The sequence below is a fragment of the Eleutherodactylus coqui genome, chromosome 5 (genome assembly GCF_035609145.1).
Source record: "Eleutherodactylus coqui strain aEleCoq1 chromosome 5, aEleCoq1.hap1, whole genome shotgun sequence".
Lineage (NCBI taxonomy): Eukaryota > Metazoa > Chordata > Amphibia > Anura > Eleutherodactylidae > Eleutherodactylus > Eleutherodactylus coqui.
The window spans coordinates 152,193,166-152,213,289 of NC_089841.1; positions in this window are offsets into that span (position 1 = coordinate 152,193,166).

The following is a 20,124-nucleotide window of genomic DNA, read 5'->3' on the forward strand; positions in this document are numbered from 1 at the left end:
GGTAAGAGGAGAACCAGGAGAGGGCAGTGTCCTTTAGGCCAATGGAGCGTAGCATACTGAGGAGGAGTTTGTGGTCAACAGTGTCAAACGCTGCAGAAAGGTCAAGGAGGATCATTAGGGAGTAATCGCCCCTCGATTTGGCTGTCAGTAGGTCATTGGATACCCTAGTAAGGGCAGTTTCTGTCGAGTGTTGAGGTCGGAAGCCAGACTGTAGGGGGTCTAGGAGAGAGTTCTCTGATAAATAGCTTACAAGGCGGGAGTAAACTAGGCGTTCTAGTAGTTTGGAGATGAAGGGGAGGTTTGAGATGGGTCTGTAGTTGGCAGCATCAGTCGCGTCCAGAGTCGGTTTCTTTAGCAGTGGGGATATGATGGCGTGTTTGAAAGAAGAGGGAAAGATGCCAGAGGTCAGAGAGAGGTTGAATATAGTGGTGAGATGGGAGATGACCACTGGGGAGAAGGAACGGAGGAGGTGTGAGGGGAGAGGGTCGCTAGCGCAGGTGGTGGGGCGAGCAGAGAAGAGCAATTTGGAGACTTCTTCCTCTGTCGCTGGTCTGAGTACAGACAGTGAGCAGGAGCTAGATGCAGTGCTGACAGGACTAGGGTCAGGGCTAGTCTGGGATTGGGAAGTTATTTCCTGACGGATGTCGTCTATTTTCTTTTTGAAGTAAGCAGCCAACTCTTCAGCACTGAGATCCGTCACTGGGGGCTGCGGTTTTGGGCTGAGAAGGGAGTGAAAAGTATCAAAGAGCCGTTTAGGGTTGTGCGATAATGAGGAGACTAGAGAGGTGAAGTAGACTTGTTTGGCATGGTGGAGGGCGAGGTTGTAGGTTCTGAGCATGAATTTGTAGTGGAGGAAGTCTGGTGCCGTTTGCGATTTCCTCCACAGCCGTTCAGCACTTCTAGAGCACCGCCGGATGAAGCGTGTATGAGGTGTGAGCCAGGGTTGCCGTGTTCTACATCGAATGGCTCGGGTTCTGGGGGGCGCTGCTTCATCCAGGGCATGTTTGAGAGCGGTGTTGTAGTGAGTGGCAGCCAGGTTGGGGCAGGAGAGGAGAGAGATGGGGGACAGAGAGGACTGTAGGGATTCAGTATTGTGGATTTGGCAAAGTTCACTTTGAAATTTGACAGGGTTCCGAAATCGTGTAGTAGTGATGTTAGTCTGGGTATGCTCCTCTCTGGTTTGGTAACTACGAACATCACATTATCCGCGAACACTGCCGCGGATAGTGTGCTCGAGTTTATTCACAAACCTTCTATAATCGGGTCCTGTCTTACCCACTGCAGGAGAGGTTCCATCGTGAGGATGAAGAGCGATGGGGAGAGAGGGCATCCCTGGCGTGTCCCGCTACGGACCTCGAATGTGGGGGATAGTGTTTCGTTAATTTTTAATCTGGCGTGGGGTGCTGCGTATAGGGAGAGTATGGCCGAGATAAATGTTGGGGGGAATTTAAAGCGGAGTAATACTCTTTCCATGAAGACCCAGCTCATTCTATCAAAGGCCTTCTCGGCATCTGTGCTGACTAAGGCCATTGGTATTTTCCGGCTGCGGGCATATTTAGTGGCGTGAAGCAGTCTTAGGCAGTTTTCCTTACCCTCTCTACCCTTCACGAAGCCGGTTTGTTCCGGGTTTATCAGGTCTGGGATGAACTCCCCTATTCTTCTGGGGAGTAGTTTGGCCCAGATTTTTACATCTAGATTGATAAGCGAGATTGGCCTGTAACTACTGCACTGTTCGGGGTCCTTGCCCTCTTTATGAATGACGGTGATGTGCGCCTCTTGCGCCTGTCTAGCTAGGTGGGCTCCATTAAGTAGGGCGTTAAAGGTCTCGGTTAGTCGGGGTAAGAGCTGTGGTTTGAAGGTTTTGTAATAATTTGGAGATAAACCGTCAGGTCCTGGGCTTTTTCCTTGCGGAATAGAATCTATGACTTCTTCAACTTCCCTGCTCGTGATTGGGGACAGGAGCATGGCCGCGTCTGTCTCATTGAGACCTTGTAGTTCTAGGGACCTCAAAAATGCGTCTATCCTCTCTGGGGTGTTTTGACTAGAGGAGAAGGGCTCCGAATCTTCCAAGTTGTACAGCTGATGATAGAATTGGTTAAATTCTTTTGCTATATCAGTTGTAGTGGACACTATGGTTCCTTCTCGTGTTTTTATTGAAAGGATTGCGTTTCTAGTTTTGGGTTTCTTCAACATTGCTGTTGTTAATTTGCTACCTCGGTTCCCATGGGCATAGAAGGCCTGCTTAAGGTACATGTGTTTTTTATTAAATTTTTCTGTGAGGCGGGAGCGGAGCTGATATCTCAAGGAGGCTAGCTCTTCGAGATTGTTTTTAGACTGGGAGAGTTTTGTAGCGCATTCTAGTTTAGAGATCTGTTTTAACAGGTTATCAATTTCTCTTTGTTTCTGTCGCTTAACCCTTGTGCCCAGAGCTATGAGTAAGCCTCTCACGTAGGCCTTGTGGGCCTCCCACACCGTAGGAACTTCAACGCTGCCTTCCATGTTGTTTTTAAAATATTCTTCTAGTGAGTCTCCTAATTTAGTTTTTTCCTCTATAGGGGCCAAAAGCGAGTCGTTCAATTGCCATATCCACTCTCCCGGATTCACCTGCTGTATGCGAATATCTGTATAGACAGGGGCATGGTCAGAGACCGTGGCCGAGCCCATGTTGGCTTTTTTCAGGTGGGGTACCAGGCTAGTGGAGACAAAAAGATAGTCTAGTCTCTGATAGGTGGCATATATTGCTGAGAAGTGGGAGAAGTCTTTATCAGAGGGGTGGAGGTATCTCCAGGTGTCCAGGACTCCCAGATCTTGTAGGGAATGATGTAGCCTTTTGAGTTTTGATTGGGGGATCAGTGAACGCCCCGTTGAGGAGTCTAGGAGTGGGTTTAAGGTGACATTTAGATCACCTCCTAGTATTATGTGCCCTTCTGCAAATGTTTGAGGATCTCCAGCTGTTTTTTTTTTTTTTTTTAAATCGATTTTTATTGGAGTTTTACATTTGTTAACAACAATACTATTAACTCTCCCCACACGGAGATACTTTATAATTCCTTCTTTACAAACATTTGCGCATAGAATGTAATGGATATAGGACCAAATCAGTAGGCAAATTACTAAACGTTCTAGGATATGTCAGGATCCTTATGATTGAGACCCATCTATGAGTATCTGTGGGGATACAACAATTAAAGAAAACCTAAAATTATAAAGGAAATAAGCCATTACAAGATAGGGGGGGGGGAGGGGAGGAAAGAAAGGGGGAGGAAGAAAGGGGAAGGGGTAGTGAGTTGGGATGCACTGGCGGTGACCCTCCTCAGCTCCCAACCGGATATAGCGACAAGACTCACGCCTCAAACAACGCCAGGGTCTGTTTATATTTTCAGAGAAGACAATTGGGGTGTAGGGAATTTTCCCTTACCCATCTCTCTCCAGCTGTTTGATCAGCCAGGGGACTTGTTCATTATTAGGCGCGTAAAGGTTTGCGACAGTTAATTTGTTGTTTTCCATTGTGCCTTTAATGAACATGACCCTTCCCTCCCCATCTGTATATTTGGAATTTAGTTTAAAAGGGATTGTTTTGTGTAAGATAATAGCTACACCCTTGGCTGCTGAGCTTGGGTGATTATTGTGAAAATGTTGCTGGAAACCCAGCCCCGGGAGCGGAAAGTGCCTGTCCTTTTTAAAATGCGTCTCCTGGAGTAGGAGTATTTTGGGTTTACTTTTTTTTAGAAGATGAGCTATATTGTGTCTCTTACCTGGAGAGTTCAGACCCCGGACGTTGAACGTCGCGAAGCGCACTGCCACCATGATCCCGTAGAATGTTCGCGTAAAGGTTTCGCCTGTTAGTTGGACAAGAAAACAGAGAGAGTGAGAGCACTAATATACAAGGTCCTATCTTCGGTGTCCAGACGCAGGCGCGTATGGGTTAAGAGTGGAGGGGGGGATATGCAGCGCGGGTGTTCAAGTGGGGGGGATGGGGTGTTAGGGTATGATATAAGCACTAAATGAGAGCCCGAGAAATCCCGGGGGTCTCGGTCTCGATATTCAGGGGAAGTGTAATGGAATCTTAGGCGATTCTTTATAGCTCTTCTGTAGCTATGGTGTGGGGTTTTTGTTATTAGATAACAGACTCAGGTAGGGCCTGCCCGGGGATTGGGCCGGCTCCATCGCAGCATCTAGAGTTAGCAGGGGGGGGGGAGGAGAATGTTAGTGAAAAAGAATAAACAGTAAAATGTCTCCATAGTATGAGTCAACTTTTGTCAAACCATAGGGTAACCGAACTTCAGATTTCAGGATCAGTAGTCCTCTGTAAGACCGAGGTCGTTTGGCTTTACTCCCGAGGGGACGACGATGTCCTCCTTCTCATGTGTCATCGTGGAGTGGTCCGACTTTGCTTTTCTTTCTCTTGCCCCTCGGGGATTTAGAGTTTCCCGTGGGGAGGTCCGTTCCCGGAGTGGCCAACATGGGAAAGGATGGGAGGTCCGGCAGAGGAAGCCAGTTAAGTACTTCAATTGGTTCTATTTCTAAGAGATGCCAGCTTCTCTGGAGGTCGTCTGGCGTGCGGATGTTAATTCTTCGGCCTCTAAGATTAATTCCCAGACCAAAAGGGAACAGCCATGACTATTTTATGTCTCCTGCTCTCAACGCCTCAAGTAGAGGTCTCATCAGACGGCGCTTAGACAGTGTAGTCGGGGCTAGATCCTGGTAGATATGTATTGCTGCCCTCTCGTAAAGCAAGTCCTTGGTGTTTCTCGACGCCTCCAAAATTGCTTGCGCATCAGGGAAGGTCAGAAGCTTACAGATTGTATCCCTATGAGGGTCTGTTCTAGCTGGTGGGGGTCTCAGAGACCTGTGGATCCGCTCAATTGAAATACGTGTAGTTCTCTCGCGTCCCAAGAGGAGGGTAAATATTTCCATGGCGACCTTTGGTAGCGCATCTGCAGCCCAAGATTCTGGCAGACCTTTTATTCTTATGTTATTTCGCCTGTTGCGATTTTCTAGGTCTTCCTGTAAAGTAAGGGCTTGGTTTAGGTAGTGGTGTTGTTCTGTTACTGCCTGCACCAGCTCCGTTGAGTGTGTAGTTAAGTTTGCTGTGGAAGTCTCTAGAGCCTCTACCCTTCTTCCCATCGACTTTAGATCTTCCTTAATATCTGAGAGGTCAGACATGATAGGTCTTACTGCACTTGTGATTAGGTCTCTCATGAAGCTTCGTGAGAGTTGTTCGTTGTCCTCACCCTCTGAGGAGACCTCCTCTTCCCTCTCGGTGCTGTGAGAGGCTGGTATCGAGAGGTTCAGTGCTTTCTTGCTAGACGGGGGAGGCGACCTGGATGCTCTTTCTTTCAGAAATCTTTGCATGTCGGTTTGACTTTTGGTGGGGCGAGGAGTTCCTAGTGTGTCGTTACTCCTGTCCCTGTTATTTTTCCCCATCCTGCTGTAGGGACGATTGTGATTTTAAGTAGTACGATGAAGCCCGCTTCCCCGGTGCGCCCTCTCTAGGCGGCCATTATGCGCAAGGGTCTTTCGTCGTCAATCTAAGAGTGCCTGCTGTGACTGCAAGTGCTAGTGGTAGTTGGCAGTTTTGACGTCTTACGTTGGGGGCTTTGCTAGTGTGGTAGTTCGCACTTAGGGTGGGTTTTGTACACCCGGGTACCAGTGGTGGTGGGGGGTCTTGGGTTTGCTGGTTTTTCTGGTGTAGCTGTGTGAGCTGAATATTTAATTCTCAGAGTAGCTCTCCCCAGTAGGAACGGGGGAGCGGGGTTTGAGGACCCTCTCGAGGCGCTGGAGCTCTATTTGTAAGGTTTCTTGAAGACGTTCAGGGACCTCCTGTGTGGAAGTTGTGTGGTAATATCGTTGAGAGCTCTGCTGTGTCTCTCCCCCTCAGTTTTTGTGATAAAGTCCAGCAAGACGGGGGTTAGTTGGCGCTGATCACCCTTTCTTGTACTGCTGGGGGGGGGGGGGGTATGCTTGTTCTCTGCGTGGGCAGGTGGTGGGGATTCAGCCCCTAATGGTGGTGAAAGTTAGCGGTGTGGCGGGAGGTCCGCGTCCGGGATGAGAGCGGGATGGCAGCGGGGCTGGAATTAATAGATGGAGAGTACCTGCTTGGATGTATCTCTGCCAGCCCGGGTATGTGGAGCGGAGCTCTGTCAGTGCTGTTTCCCCGCTGGTTGGAGGTGCCGGGACGCCTACTTATTCCCCCTTCCCCTCCTGGTTGGGGGGGGTGAACGTGTATGCTCCTCGCTGGGGCGAGTAATGGGGGTGCAGCTCCTGGTGGTGATGGGTAATGGCGGGATAGCCGCGGCTGGTGGGGGTGCGGGGAGGCCGCAGGGCCATGCTTTATAGGTATAAAGTGCCTGCTTTTAAAGGTGCCTTGCTGGCCCTGGTGTGTAGGGCAGAGCGTAGCTCTTGCTTTTCTCCCGTTGGTTAATGGCGCCGGTTCGCCTGCTTCTTCCCGCTTCCTCTCCTCTGATGTACCGCTGTTTAGCCTCCCCCCAGCCGCTTGTACATACCCCTTCACGCCCCCTCCCCCCAGCCGCTTGTACATACCCCTTAATACAAAGTGTATTGTATTATTACTAGAGATGAGCGAACGTACTCGTCCGAGCTTGATGCTCGGGCGAATATTAGCGTGTTCGGGATGCTCGTTACTCTTAACGAGCACCACGCGATGTTCGGGTTACTTTCACTTTCATCTCTGAGACGTTAGCGCGCTTTTCTGGCCAATTGAAAGACAGGGAAGGCATTACAACTTCCTCCTGTGTTGTTCCAGCCCTATACCACCCCCCTGCTGTGAGTGGCTGGGGAGATCAGATGTCACCCGAGTATAAAAATCGGCCCCTCCCGCGGCTCGCCTCAGATGCCTTGTGAGTTAGCTGAGGGAAAGTGCAGTTGTGTTGGAGTTGCTGTAGGGAGAGTGTTTGTAGTGAGTGTAGGCTTCAAGAACCCCAACGGTCCTTCTTAGGGCCACATCTATCCGTGTGGAGGCTGCTGTTAGCAGTGTATTTTTTTTTTTTTTCAAAATCGGCTGTGCAGAGCATTGCACCCTGCATTAGGGACAGAAGTGGTGGTTAGGCAGGGAGAGTGTTAGGAGTGAGTGTAGGCTTCAAGAACCCCAATGGTCCTTTCTAGGGCCACATTTAACCGTGTGCAGTACTGTGCAGGCTGCTGTTCGCAGTGTTGCATTTTTTTTTCTTCTCAAAATCGGCTGTGCAGAGCATTGCACCCTGCATTAATACTACAGGGACAGAATTGTGTAGGCAGGGGCCACAACACAGTTATTATTCATTGAAGAGACGCAGTGGGCCTTTCCTTTTAAAAAAAAGGGAAAAAATTATATTTGGCCTGCCTCTGACAGTCCTCAGGGCTCTGGGTACGTGTGTGCTGCGTGGAGAACGTAAAAAAAATCAGACGCAGCCAGCTACGTTTTACTGCAGGCTTGCGCCAATTTCTTTCCTGCCTGGGAAATCCCTGCTCTGCTGTAGTTAATAACTCTGCAACACTTCAGTTCTGTGACACATTTGCAGGGCCACAACACAGTTATTAAACTTATTATTCATTGAATAGACGCAGTGGGCCTTTCCTTTTAAAAAAAAGGAAAAAAATTATATTTGGCCTGCCTCTGACAGTCCTCAGGGCTCTGGGTACGTGTGTGCTGCGTGGAGAACGTAAAAAAAATCAGACGCAGCCAGCTACGCTTTACTGCAGGCTTGCGCCAATTTCTTTCCTGCCTGGGAAATCCCTGCTCTGCTGTAGTTAATAACTCTGCAACACTGCAGTTCTGTGACACATTTGCAGGGCCACAACACAGTTATTAGACTTATTATTCATTGAATAGACGCAGTGGGCCTTTCCTTTTAAAAAAAAAGGGAAAAAATTATATTTGGCCTGCCTCTGACAGTCCTCAGGGCTCTGGGTACGTGTGTGCTGCGTGGAGAACGTAAAAAAAATCAGACGCAGCCAGCTACGTTTTACTGCAGGCTTGCGCCAATTTCTTTCCTGCCTGGGAAATCCCTGCTCTGCTGTAGTTAATAACTCTGCAACACTTCAGTTCTGTGACACATTTGCAGGGCCACAACACAGTTATTATTCATTGAATAGACGCAGTGGGCCTTTCCTTTTAAAAAAAGGGAAAAAATTATATTTGGCCTGCAGGCTTGCGCCAATTTATTTCCTGCCTGGGAAATCAAATCACTGGTAATACAGCATGCTGAGGGGTAGGCCTAGAGGACGTGGACGCGGCCGAGGACGCGGCCGAGGACGCGGAGGGCCAAGTGAGGGTGTGGGCACAGGCCGAACTCCTGATCCAGGTGTATCGCAGCCGACTGCTGCGCGATTAGGAGAGAGGCACGTTTCTGGCGTCCCGACATTCATCGCACAATTCATGGGTCCACGCGGGAGACCTTTATTAGAAAATGAGCAGTGTGAGCAGGTCCTGTCGTGGATGGCAGAAAGTGCTTCGAGCAACCTATCGTCCACCCACAGTTCTGCGCTGTCCACTGCTGCAAATCTGAATCCTCTGTCTGCTGCTCCTCCTTCTTCCCAGCCTCCTCACTCCACTACAATGACACATGCTCAGGAGCGGGAAGACTCCCAGACTCCCAGGAACAGTTCTCGGGCCCCTGCTCAGATTGGGCAGCAGTGGTTCCTCTCCCACCAGAGGAGTTTATCGTCACTGATGCCCAACCATTGCAAAGTTCCCGGGGTCCGGGGGATGAGGCTGGGGACTTCCGCCAACTGTCTCAAGACCTTTCAGTGGGTGAGGAGGACGATGACGATGAGACACAGTTGTCTTGCAGTGAGGTAGTAGTAAGGGCAGTAAGTCCGAGGGAAGAGCGCACAGAGGATTCTGAGGAAGAGCAGCAGGACGATGAGGTGACTGACTCCACCTGGTGTGCAACGCCTGCTCAGGACAGGTCTTCAGAGGGGGAGGCAAGGGCAGCAGCAGGGCAGGTTGCAAGAGGCAGTGCGGTGGCCAGGGGTAGAGGCAGGGCCAGACTGAATAATCCACCAACTGTTTCCCAAAGCGCACCCTCGCGCCATGCCACCCTGCAGAGGCCGAGGTGCTCTAAGGTCTGGCAGTTTTTCACAGAGACGCCTGACGACCGACGAACAGTGGTGTGCAACCTTTGTCGCGCCAAGATCAGCCGGGGAGCCACCACTAACAGCCTCATCACCACCAGCATGCGCAGACATATGATGGCCAAGCACCCCACAAGGTGGGACGAAGGCCATTCACCGCCTCCGGTTTGCACCGCTGCCTCTCCCCCTGTGCCCCAACCTGCCACTGAGATCCAACCCCCCTCTCAGGACACAGGCACTACCGTCTCCTGGCCTGCACCCACACCCTCACCTCCGCTGTCCTCAGCCCCATCCACCAATGTCTGTCAGCGCACCGTCCAGCCGTCGCTAGCGCAACTGTTGGAGCGCAAGCGCAAGTACGCCGCCACGCACCCGCACGCTCAAGCGTTAACCGTCCACATAGACAAATTTATCAGCCTTGAGATGCTGCCGTATAGGGTTATGGAAACGGAGTCCTTCAAAAGTATGATGGCGGCGGCAGCCCCACGCTACTCAGTTCCCAGTCGCCACTACTTTTCCCGATGTGCCGTCCCAGCCCTGCACGACCACGTCTCCCGCAACATTGTACGCGCCCTCACCAACGCGGTTACTGCCCAGGTCCACTTAACAACGGACACGTGGACAAGCACAGGCGGGCAGGGCCACTATATCTCCCTGACGGCACATTGGGTGAATTTAGTGGAGGCTGGGACAGAGTCAGAGCCTGGGACCGCTCACGTCCAACCCACCCCCAGAATTGCGGGCCCCAGTTCGGTGGTGGTATCTGTGGCGGTGTATGCTTCCTCCACTAAAGCACCCTCCTCCTCCTCCTCCGCAACCTCTGTCTCGCAATCAAGATGTGTCAGCAGCAGCAGCACGTCGCCAGCAGTCGGTGTCGCGCGGCGTGGCAGCACAGCGGTGGGCAAGCGGCAGCAGGCCGTGCTGAAACTACTCAGCTTAGGAGATAAGAGGCACACGGCCCACGAACTGCTGCAGGGTCTGACAGAGCAGACCGACCGCTGGCTTGCGCCGCTGAGCCTCCAACCGGGCATGGTCGTGTGTGACAACGGACGTAAACTGGTGGCGGCTCTGCAGCTCGGCAGCCTCACGCACGTGCCATGCCTGGCCCACGTCTTTAATTTGGTGGTTCAGCGCTTTCTGAAAAGCTACCCACGCTTGTCAGACCTGCTCGTAAAGGTGCGCCGGCTCTGCGCACATTTCCGCAAGTCCCACACGGACGCTGCCACCCTGCGCACCCTGCAACATCGCTTTAATCTGCCAGTGCACCGACTGCTGTGCGACGTGCCCACACGGTGGAACTCTACGCTCCACATGTTGGCCAGGCTCTATGAGCAGCGTAGAGCTATAGTGGAATACCAACTCCAACATGGGCGGCGCAGTGGGAGTCAGCCTCCTCAATTATTTTCAGAAGAGTGGGCCTGGTTGGCAGACATCTGCCAGGTCCTTGGAAACTTTGAGCAGTCTACCAAGGTGGTGAGCGGCGATGCTGCAATCATTAGCGTCACCATTCCTCTGCTATGCATCTTGAGAAGTTCCCTGCAAACCATAAAGGCAGATGCTTTGCGCTCGGAAACGGAGGCGGGGGAAGACAGTATGTCGCTGGATACTCAGAGCACCCTCCTGTCTATATCTCAGCGCGTTCAGGAGGAGGAGGAGGAGCATGAGGAGGATGAGGAGGAGGGGGAAGAGACAGCTTGGCCCACTGCTGACGGTACCCATGCTGCTTGCCTGTCATCCTTTCAGCGTGTATGGCCTGAGGAGGAGGAGGAGGAGGATCCTGAAAGTGATCTTCCTAGTGAAGACAGCCATGTGTTGCGTACAGGTACCCTGGCACACATGGCTGACTTCATGTTAGGATGCCTTTCTCGTGACCCTCGCGTTACACGCATTCTGTCCACTACGGATTACTGGGTGTACACACTGCTCGACCCACAGTATAAGGAGAACCTTTCCACTCTCATTTCCGAAGAGGAAAGGGGTTCGAGAGTGTTGCTATACCACAAGACCCTGGCGGACAAGCTGATGGTAAAATTCCCATCCGACAGCGCTAGTGGCAGAAGGCGCAGTTCCGAGGGCCAGGTAGCAGGGGAGGTGCGGAGATCGAGCAGCATGTACAGTACAGGCAGTGCAACAGTCTTTAAGGGCCTGGACAGCTTTATGGCTCCCCAGCAAGACTGTGTCACCGCTCCCCAGTCAAGGCTGAGTCGGCGGGAGCACTGTAAAAGGATGGTGAGGAAGTACGTAGCCGATCGCACGACCGTCCTCCGTGACGCCTCTGCCACCTACAACTACTGGGTGTCGAAGCTGGACATGTGGCCTGAACTAGCGCTGTATGCCCTGGAGGTGCTTGCTTGTCCTGCGGCTAGCGTCTTGTCGGAGAGGGTGTTTAGTGCGGCTGGGGGAATCATCACAGATAAGCGTACCCGCCTGTCAACCGACAGTGCCGACAGGCTAACACTCATCAAGATGAACAAAGCCTGGATTTCCCCAGACTTCTCTTCTCCACCAGTGGACAGCAGCGATACGTAAGCAATACGTAGGCTGCACCCGCGGATGGAAGCATCGTTCTCTCTCACCATCCAAAACAGGGACATTTCTGCTTCATCAATCTGTGTATAATATTCCTCCTCCTGAAACCTCACGTAATCACGCCGAACGGGCAATTTTTCTTAGGCCCACAAGGCTCACTCATATAATTTTTCTAAAAATTTTTTATACGTTTCAATGCTCTTAAAAGCGTTGGAACTTTAACTTGAACCAATTTTTCGTTAAACTGGGCTGCCTCCAGGCCTAGTTACCACTTAAGCCACATTAACCAAAGCGATTAATGGGTTTCACCTGCCATCTTGGTTGGGCATGGCCAATTTTTACTGAGGTACATTACTACTGTTGGTACACCATTTTTTTTTGGCCCTCACCTACAGTGTAATCATAGCAATTTCTATGTTCTTCGCCTGCACTCATGGTACAGAAAGGTGTGTGGGGTTGGCCTACACTTTAGCTACATAAATGTAACTTGGGCCTTGTCTATACTGCAGCTACTGAAATGGAACGAAGACTGCGCTCCCACTATACTGCTGCTTCGGAATCGTTACTGGGGCCTGTCTTGAGTGCTACTATTACTGAAATGGAACGAAGACTGCGCTTCCACTATACTGCTGCTTCGGAATTTTTACTGGGGCCTGTGTAGGCTGCTACTATTACTGAAATGGAACTAAGACTGTGCTCCCCCTATAATGCTGCTAGTGATATGTTAGTGGGGCCTGTCGCTAATGCTACGGCTGAAATGTTACTAATTATGGGCTCTGCCTATACCGCTGCTAATGGTATGTCTCTGGGGTGTGGAAACAGAGGCTTCCCAAAGACATGATGGCGGCGAGGCCATTTCCCACCAACGCGGTTACTGTTAAGGTGCATATAACCACGGACACGTGGAGAGGACACGTAGTGCCTCAAAAACATCCCCCCCCACGGCCCACTTAATCCTGGCCACATTCCGAAAACCAACAAAATAAAACCGCGCTACTAGGTCCGCAGTCACCACCACATTACCACCAACGCGGTTACTGTTAAGGTGCATATAACCACGGACACGTGGAGAGGACACGTAGTGCCTCAAAAACATCCCCCGCCACGGCCCACTTAATCCTGGCCACATTCCGAAAACCAACAAAATAAAACCGCGCTACTAGGTCCGCAGTCACCACCACATTACCACCAACGTGGTTACTGTTAAGGTGCATATAACCACGGACACGTGGAGAGGACACGTAGTGCCTCAAAAACATCCCCCGCCACGGCCCTCTTAATCCTGGCCACATTCCGAAAACCAACAAAATAAAACCGCGCTACTAGGTCCGCAGTCACCACCACATTACCACCAACGCGGTTACTGTTAAGGTGCATATAACCACGGACACGTGGAGAGGACACGTAGTGCCTCAAAAACATCCCCCGCCACGGCCCACTTAATCCTGGCCACATTCCGAAAACCAACAAAATAAAACCGCGCTACTAGGTCCGCAGTCACCACCACATTACCACCAACGCGGTTACTGTTAAGGTACATATTACCAGTCTGACTGGGGCATGCAGTGTGGGCCGAAGCCCACCTGCATTTAGCATGACATTACTACCTCAGCTGTGTTGGGCAATGCAATGGGATATATTTGTGTACCGCCGGTGGCTTCCTGGCACCCACCCATGCTGTGGGTCCACAGGGAATTATAAATGCATCTGTTTCCACTTCTAAAGAACCCCAGTCAGACTGGGGCATGCAGTGTGGGCCGAAGCCCACCTGCATTTAGCACGACATTACTACCTCAGCTGTGTTGGGCAATGCAATGGGATATTTTTGTGTACCGCCGGTGGGTTCCAGGGAGCCACCCATGCTGTAGGTGCACACGGAGTTTAACCTACATGTGTCCACTTGTAAAGAACCCCAGTCTGACTGGGGCATGCAGTGTGGGCCGAAGCCCACCTGCATTTAGCACGACATTACTACCTCAGCTGTGTTGGGCAATGCAATGGGATATGTTTGTGTACCGCCGGTGGCTTCCTGGCACCCACCCATGCTGTGGGTCCACAGGGAATTATAAATGCATCTGTTTCCACTTCTAAAGAACCCCAGTCAGACTGGGGCATGCAGTGTGGGCCGAAGCCCACCTGCATTTAGCACGACATTATTACCTCAGCTGTGTTGGGCAATGCAATGGGATATTTTTGTGTACCGCCGGTGGGTTCCAGGGAGCCACCCATGCTGTAGGTGCACACGGAGTTTAACCTACATGTGTCCACTTGTAAAGAACCCCAGTCTGACTGGGGCATGCAGTGTGGACCGAAGCCCACCTGCATTTAGCACGACATTACTACCTCAGCTGTGTTGGGCAATGCAATGGGATATTTTTGTGTACCGCCGGTTGGTTCCAGGGAGCCACCCATGCTGTCGGTCGACAGGGACTTCACAATAGGGAGTTGTACCTGCCTGTGTCTATGAATTAAAAAGCCCGGTCTGACTGGGGCATGCAGAGACACCTTGACAGAATGAATAGTGTGTGGCACATAGGTTCCCCATTGCTATGCCCACGTGTGCAGCTCCTGATGGCGGTGGCACAGGATTCTATTTCTCATTGCTTCTGTACAGCATTGTGGGCTATCGCCCCGCCCCTTTTAAAGAGGGTCGCTGCCTAGCCGTGCCAACCCTCTGCAGTGTGTGCCTGCGGTTCCTCCTCATGGCAGACGCACTTATAAATAGACATGAGGGTGGTGTGGCATGAGGGCAGCTGAAGGCTGCGCAGGGACACTTTGGTGTGCGCTGTGGGGGGGGGGGGGCGATTGGGCAGCATGTAACCCAGGAGAAGTGGCAGCGGAGTGTCATGCAGGCAGTGATTGTGCTTTGTTGGAGGTAGTGTGGTGCTTAGCAAAGGTGTGCATTGCTAATGAGGGCTTTTCAGAAGTAAAAGTTGTTGGGAGGGGGGGGGGCACTCTTGCCGGTATTGTGGCTTAATAGTGGGACCTGTGAACTTGAGATGCAGCCCAACATGTAGCCCCTCGCCTGCCCTATCCGTTGCTGTGTCGTTCCCATCACTTTCTTGAATTGCCCAGATTTTCACACATGGAAACCTTAGCGAGCATCGGCGAAATACAAAAATGCTCGGGTCGCCCATTGACTTCAATGGGGTTCGTTATTCGAAACGAAAATTTCGTCCCGAGTAACGAGCACCCGAGCATTTTGGTGCTCGCTCATCTCTAATTATTACCTATACCCTTCTATGCCAACCTAATGTATTCACTCCAGGCAATGATCTTTGAGCTAAATTTATCAGACGAAGCTGCACAACTCTCATTGATAATTTGCTAAAATGTATCAGTCTACAGTCCAGACTGCTTACCAAAGAGAGCATTAGGGTGCAGTTAGACTAAAAGATGTTTGCTCACAAATCGCCCAAACAACAGTTTGAGTGACAATTTTGAGCGCTCATCTTTGTATAACTTTAAGTAGCTAATTAGCTTTTTAAAGAGTTATAAATGCAGGCGGAGTGGGACATCACTGATAACTCAGAACAAAGCAGCTGTTTTGTATATGCAAACAGCTGCTTTGTTCTCAGCGGTGTCCCGTTGAGCTGATAGCTCTGAGAAACAGCAGAAGCACAGACAGCTCCTTTGTTCTCAGAGCTTTCAGCTGGTATCCTGCTGGAAAGTCCCAGCGGGATACCAACTGAAAAAATGCTATCAGTACTGCCCGCTGAGAAAATCAGCCTGCGGCACTGATAAGAGTCATCATTGATTTCTAGCTTGCTGGAAATCAACGATGAACGAACAGTGCACAATGGCAGTGCATATAGACACAACGATTATCGCTCAAAAGATGGCTTTTGAGTGAATTTTGACCGATAATCGTTGTGTCAAAATGGGCCTTTACCTAGACTAAATAAAAACATATACACTTCTCACCTAAGAGTAAGACAATGTATGTAGAAAGTTGCAGCCTGTGAATAGTGTTGCTCATCATGATCATTTGGCAGGTAAAATTGGGTTGATTTTCACAGAATTGGATCAGCTCAGCCCCATCCCATGCATTCTCATAATGCATGCTGAACAGTAATAGTGGTGCTGCCACCTCTCCAATGAATGTTGCTCAGTGGTTAGCATTCTTGTATTGCAGTTCTGGGGTCCTGTGTTCAAATCTAATCATGGAAAAGATTTGCATTAAAAAACTCCATACAGGTGGTCCTCTTAGTTAGATTTGAATCTAGAACTCCAGTACTGCAAGGTAGAAGTGCCAGAAACTGAGTCACCACACCTGTTATTTCTGCTCCAAATGAGAAGAAGGGGAAGAATACACCAAAGAAAATATAAAAGCTCCATAGTGATGTTGTCCTTTAACAGATTTGAACCTAGAACTCCAGCACTGAAGGCAGCAGTACCAACAACTAAGCCACCACATTTGTTCTTTCTTTTCCAGAGGAAGAGAGGATGGAGGAGAATTAATTTAAAAAGAACATAAACATGCCATACAGATGTTGTCTTTGGATAGATCTCCATATAGAATCCCAGCACTGCAAGGCAGCAGTTCTAACAACTGAGCCACTACATTTTTTTTGTATTTTTCACAGGAAGAGAAGAGGAATAAACCAAAGAGTATAAAAAAAACAGATACCTGTTGCACATGACCAGATTTGAAGCTACTGCAAGGCAACAGTACTAATGACTGAGCCACTATGCGTATTCTTCCTTCTACCTTCTCCACCATTTTCCTCTTTCTTCTCCTTCCTTTCCAGAAAGTGAAGGAGAACGTGAAAGAAAAGGAGGAGGATAAGGAGGAGAAAAAGTAAGAGCAAGAGAAGTAAAAGAAGGAGAATATTAGAAACATTCTTCTTTTTCTTTTCCTCTGAAAAAAGAAGCTGGAGGAGGAAGAAGTGAGAAGATTAGTGCCTCAGTGGATAGCACTGTAGCCATGTAGAACTAGGATTCTAGATTCACGCCTGACTATGGAAAACATCTGCATGGACTTTGTATGTTCTCTTTGGCTTATTCTTCTTGTCCTTCTCCTTCTCGAAAAGAAGGTGATTCAGTTGTTAGCACTGCTGCATTATAATGCTGGAGTTCTAGGCTCAAATCTGACCAAGGACAACATATCTATGGAGTTTTTCAAACTCTATACAATTATTGTCCTTGACGTGATTTAGACCTAAAACCCCAGCACTGCAAGGCAACAGTTGTAACCACTGACCCACATTCATTGAAGTAGCACTATCACTGGCTGTATTTCCATGCAATTTGGCAGCATTTGGCTGTATTAGGGACCTTCTGTAGGCCAAATTAGTGAATTTGCAGCTCCAGAGAGTACCCAACACTGAGGGTCTCTGGAGGTACAGCAGTATGTAGTGCAGAAAGTACTTTTTAACTTTTTTATTTTTGTCCCACTATGGGCCTTGAATGTCATTAGTGTTATAGATTTTATAATACACTGCTATTCTTCAATGGATATAAAAAGTCTACGCACCACTGTTAAAATGCCATGTTTTGTCATATTACAAAATCCGACAATGATCAATCATTTCAGATTTATTTCCACCTTCAATGAGACCCATTATGTGCACAATTCCATTGAAAAACAAACTGAAATCTTTAAGGGTGGAAAAAACTAAAATAAAGTGGTTACTTAAATATGCACACTCTAAAACTAATATCTTGTTAATGTATCCTTTGATTTCATGACAGTATTTAGTTTTTTTGGGTTGGCGTCTGTTAGAATGGCACATCTTGACTTCCTTGCAAAAGTATTCCTGATCTTTTCAGATTGGAAGGGCATCTCATGTGTAGTGCCCTCTTCAGGCTATCTCACAGATTTTCAGTGGGATTCAGGTCTGGGCTCTGGATGGACCATTCCAAAACTTTGATCTTCTTCTGGTTAAGCCATTATTTTGTTGATTTGGAAGTATACTTTGGGTTGTTGTTATGTTGGAAGGTAAAATTCCTCTTCATCTTATGATCAATTTTCTTCTGGTCTTTTTTATCAAATTTTTGAGGGTTGTCCAGTTCTTGCTAAAGTCACAGTTTTCACTGTGTTCCATGGTACATGTAATGCCTTGGAAATTTTTTGGTACCCTTCTCCTGACTGATTTCTTTAATCAATCAGATCCCGTTGATGTGTTGTGAGATCTTTACAGACCATGGCTTTTGCTGACAAATACAACTAAGAAAATGTCAGGAAAACCCTACTAGAACAGCTGAACTGTATATGGGGCAAATCAAAATCCCTTTCAATGATGGCAGCGGTGTACTGACTAATAGTTAACATGAGTTTAAATTGGCTAATTCTGAACATAACCACATTCCCAAATATATACTTAGTCAAAAACAGCATTCTAGCACAAGATTGTAAGAAACAAAAACCGTCAAGTAGAAAAACAAACTGATCAGGTGTGTGCAGTCGTCATCAACATGAAACCAAACAGCTGGTCCTAGTTGGCCTTTAAATAAAGCTGTGATCATCCAATCCATCAATAATCCCTGTTGGAGTCCATAAGGACTAGGAGAGCATTTGGAGGGTATCCAGGGTTTGTCCGTACCTCTGCTGCAAATTGGGAAAAACAATTAAAAGAATCTCACGATCCAAAGTGTGTGAATAGAGAAAAATTGTATAAAAGTTAGACTTACTTGGTTGAGGAGTTAGTGAACATCAACAAAACACTTCACAAATCCAGGTTAGCTTCTCAAATACCAAATATTTCATCCATGTTTCTTAATATTAATCTTCATTTAATGCACCATATAATGTATTGAAATGCTGTGTTGTAAAATGGAAAATATTGCATACCTTAAAAGCTGATATTAAATCGACAAACAAAACTCCTGCATAATCACAACTATAATCAACAACCATAATCAACATGTTTCAAAATTGTATGCCTATCCAAAGCTACATCATTCTTTGTAGATTTGTTTGCCCTTTATGGAGGCTAAAAGTAATTTTTCTTACCCAGAAGAAAATCATTAATGTTGGACAAAACTATTTTCTCATGTCATTTACATACCAAAGCTACTGCATGGTAATCAGCTTTTAAGGCACTTGCTCAATAACCTGCTTTTTAAAAGGGTTATGTAGAGATGCACAACTGCTTCCAGAATGTGATGCCCAGGGCGAACAGCTGATTACCAGGGGTGCTGAGATGCGGATCCAGAACAATCAATTGATTTTGCAGGAGGAAGCTACAGCCAGCTGCAGTGTTGTAGCAATGCAGGACAGCCATTTACATGAATAGCCATCCTGTAATACTAAGATAGCAGAAGGTCTACCAAAATAATCATAGAGGGAAGTCCCAAGCAGAAAACCCCACTCTATAATGTTCTCATGCACAAAAAGGGTGAAAGAACAGGGGTTGTGCTCTGGGCACAACGCCTTTAAGGCTGTCAGGAATCATGGATTTATGCAAGGATATTTTAAATCCTGTTCCAAACCCTCATATTAAGGCTTTTTGAATATCACACAGAATGTAGCTTTGACATACCTTAAACAAAGGAAAAAATATTCTCCAAATTGAAATAGCTCATGCTTATACTTTTTGTCAAGTTTTTCTTTTGTACTATACTTTGATTATCTTGCTCAACTACATTATACTATACTTCAATTATAACAGAAACAAACTAAAATCTTGTAAAATGTTGTTCATTTCTAATTACAAGTGAATGGTTCCATTTGTTTCTGTTTGATGCTTCCATCATAGTGATGCTTTCTACAGCTGTGACTAGTAATGAGAGATTAGTGGAATAATCAGTTCATTGTACCAGTCCATTTTTACAAAAATCATTATGAATCAGGATCGTCGATTCCGACTCCCATTAAAGTCAATAGGAGTAAAAATCAGGTGCACTAATGTGCCTTCAGAAGGTCCCTAATACAGAACTCCCCCCCTCCCCCCCACACACACACACAAATTTCATGGGAAAACAGCCACACAGCTGAGGAACACTGTATTATTTTCAAAAATTGGCTTAACTAGTGTACAATAGTATAGGGGACAATTGTAGTACAGGGGTGTCATTGAAAACAAAAGAAGGCCCACATAGGATCTTCTAAATCAAAAATTGCACCAAGGAAGAAAGCAGGCATGTTGTGGCTGTGTGCTCCATTCCCCACTCGGAGCACTCGGCTGTATAACAGCTGGGCGCTCTGTGCAGAAAACAGCTGTATGCAGAAGACAAGCGGCCGTGCTTGTCTTCTGTATCCTCCGCTCGGAGCGCAAGGTGATCGCTCAACGTTTGAGCGATCAACTTGCGCTGTAAATGACACAATGATGATCGCTCAAAAGTTGCTCAATAGACATCTTTTGAGCGATAATCGTTGTGTCTAAATGTGCCTTAAAGGGGTTGTCCCGCGCCGAAACGTTTTTTTTTTTTTTTAATAGGCCCCCCGTTCGGCGCGAGACAAACCCAATGCATGTGTTAAAAAAAAAAAAAAACGTTTAGTACTTACCCGAATCCCCGCGCTGCGGCGACTTCTTCCTTACCTTAGCAAGATGGCCGCCGGGATCTTCACCCACGATG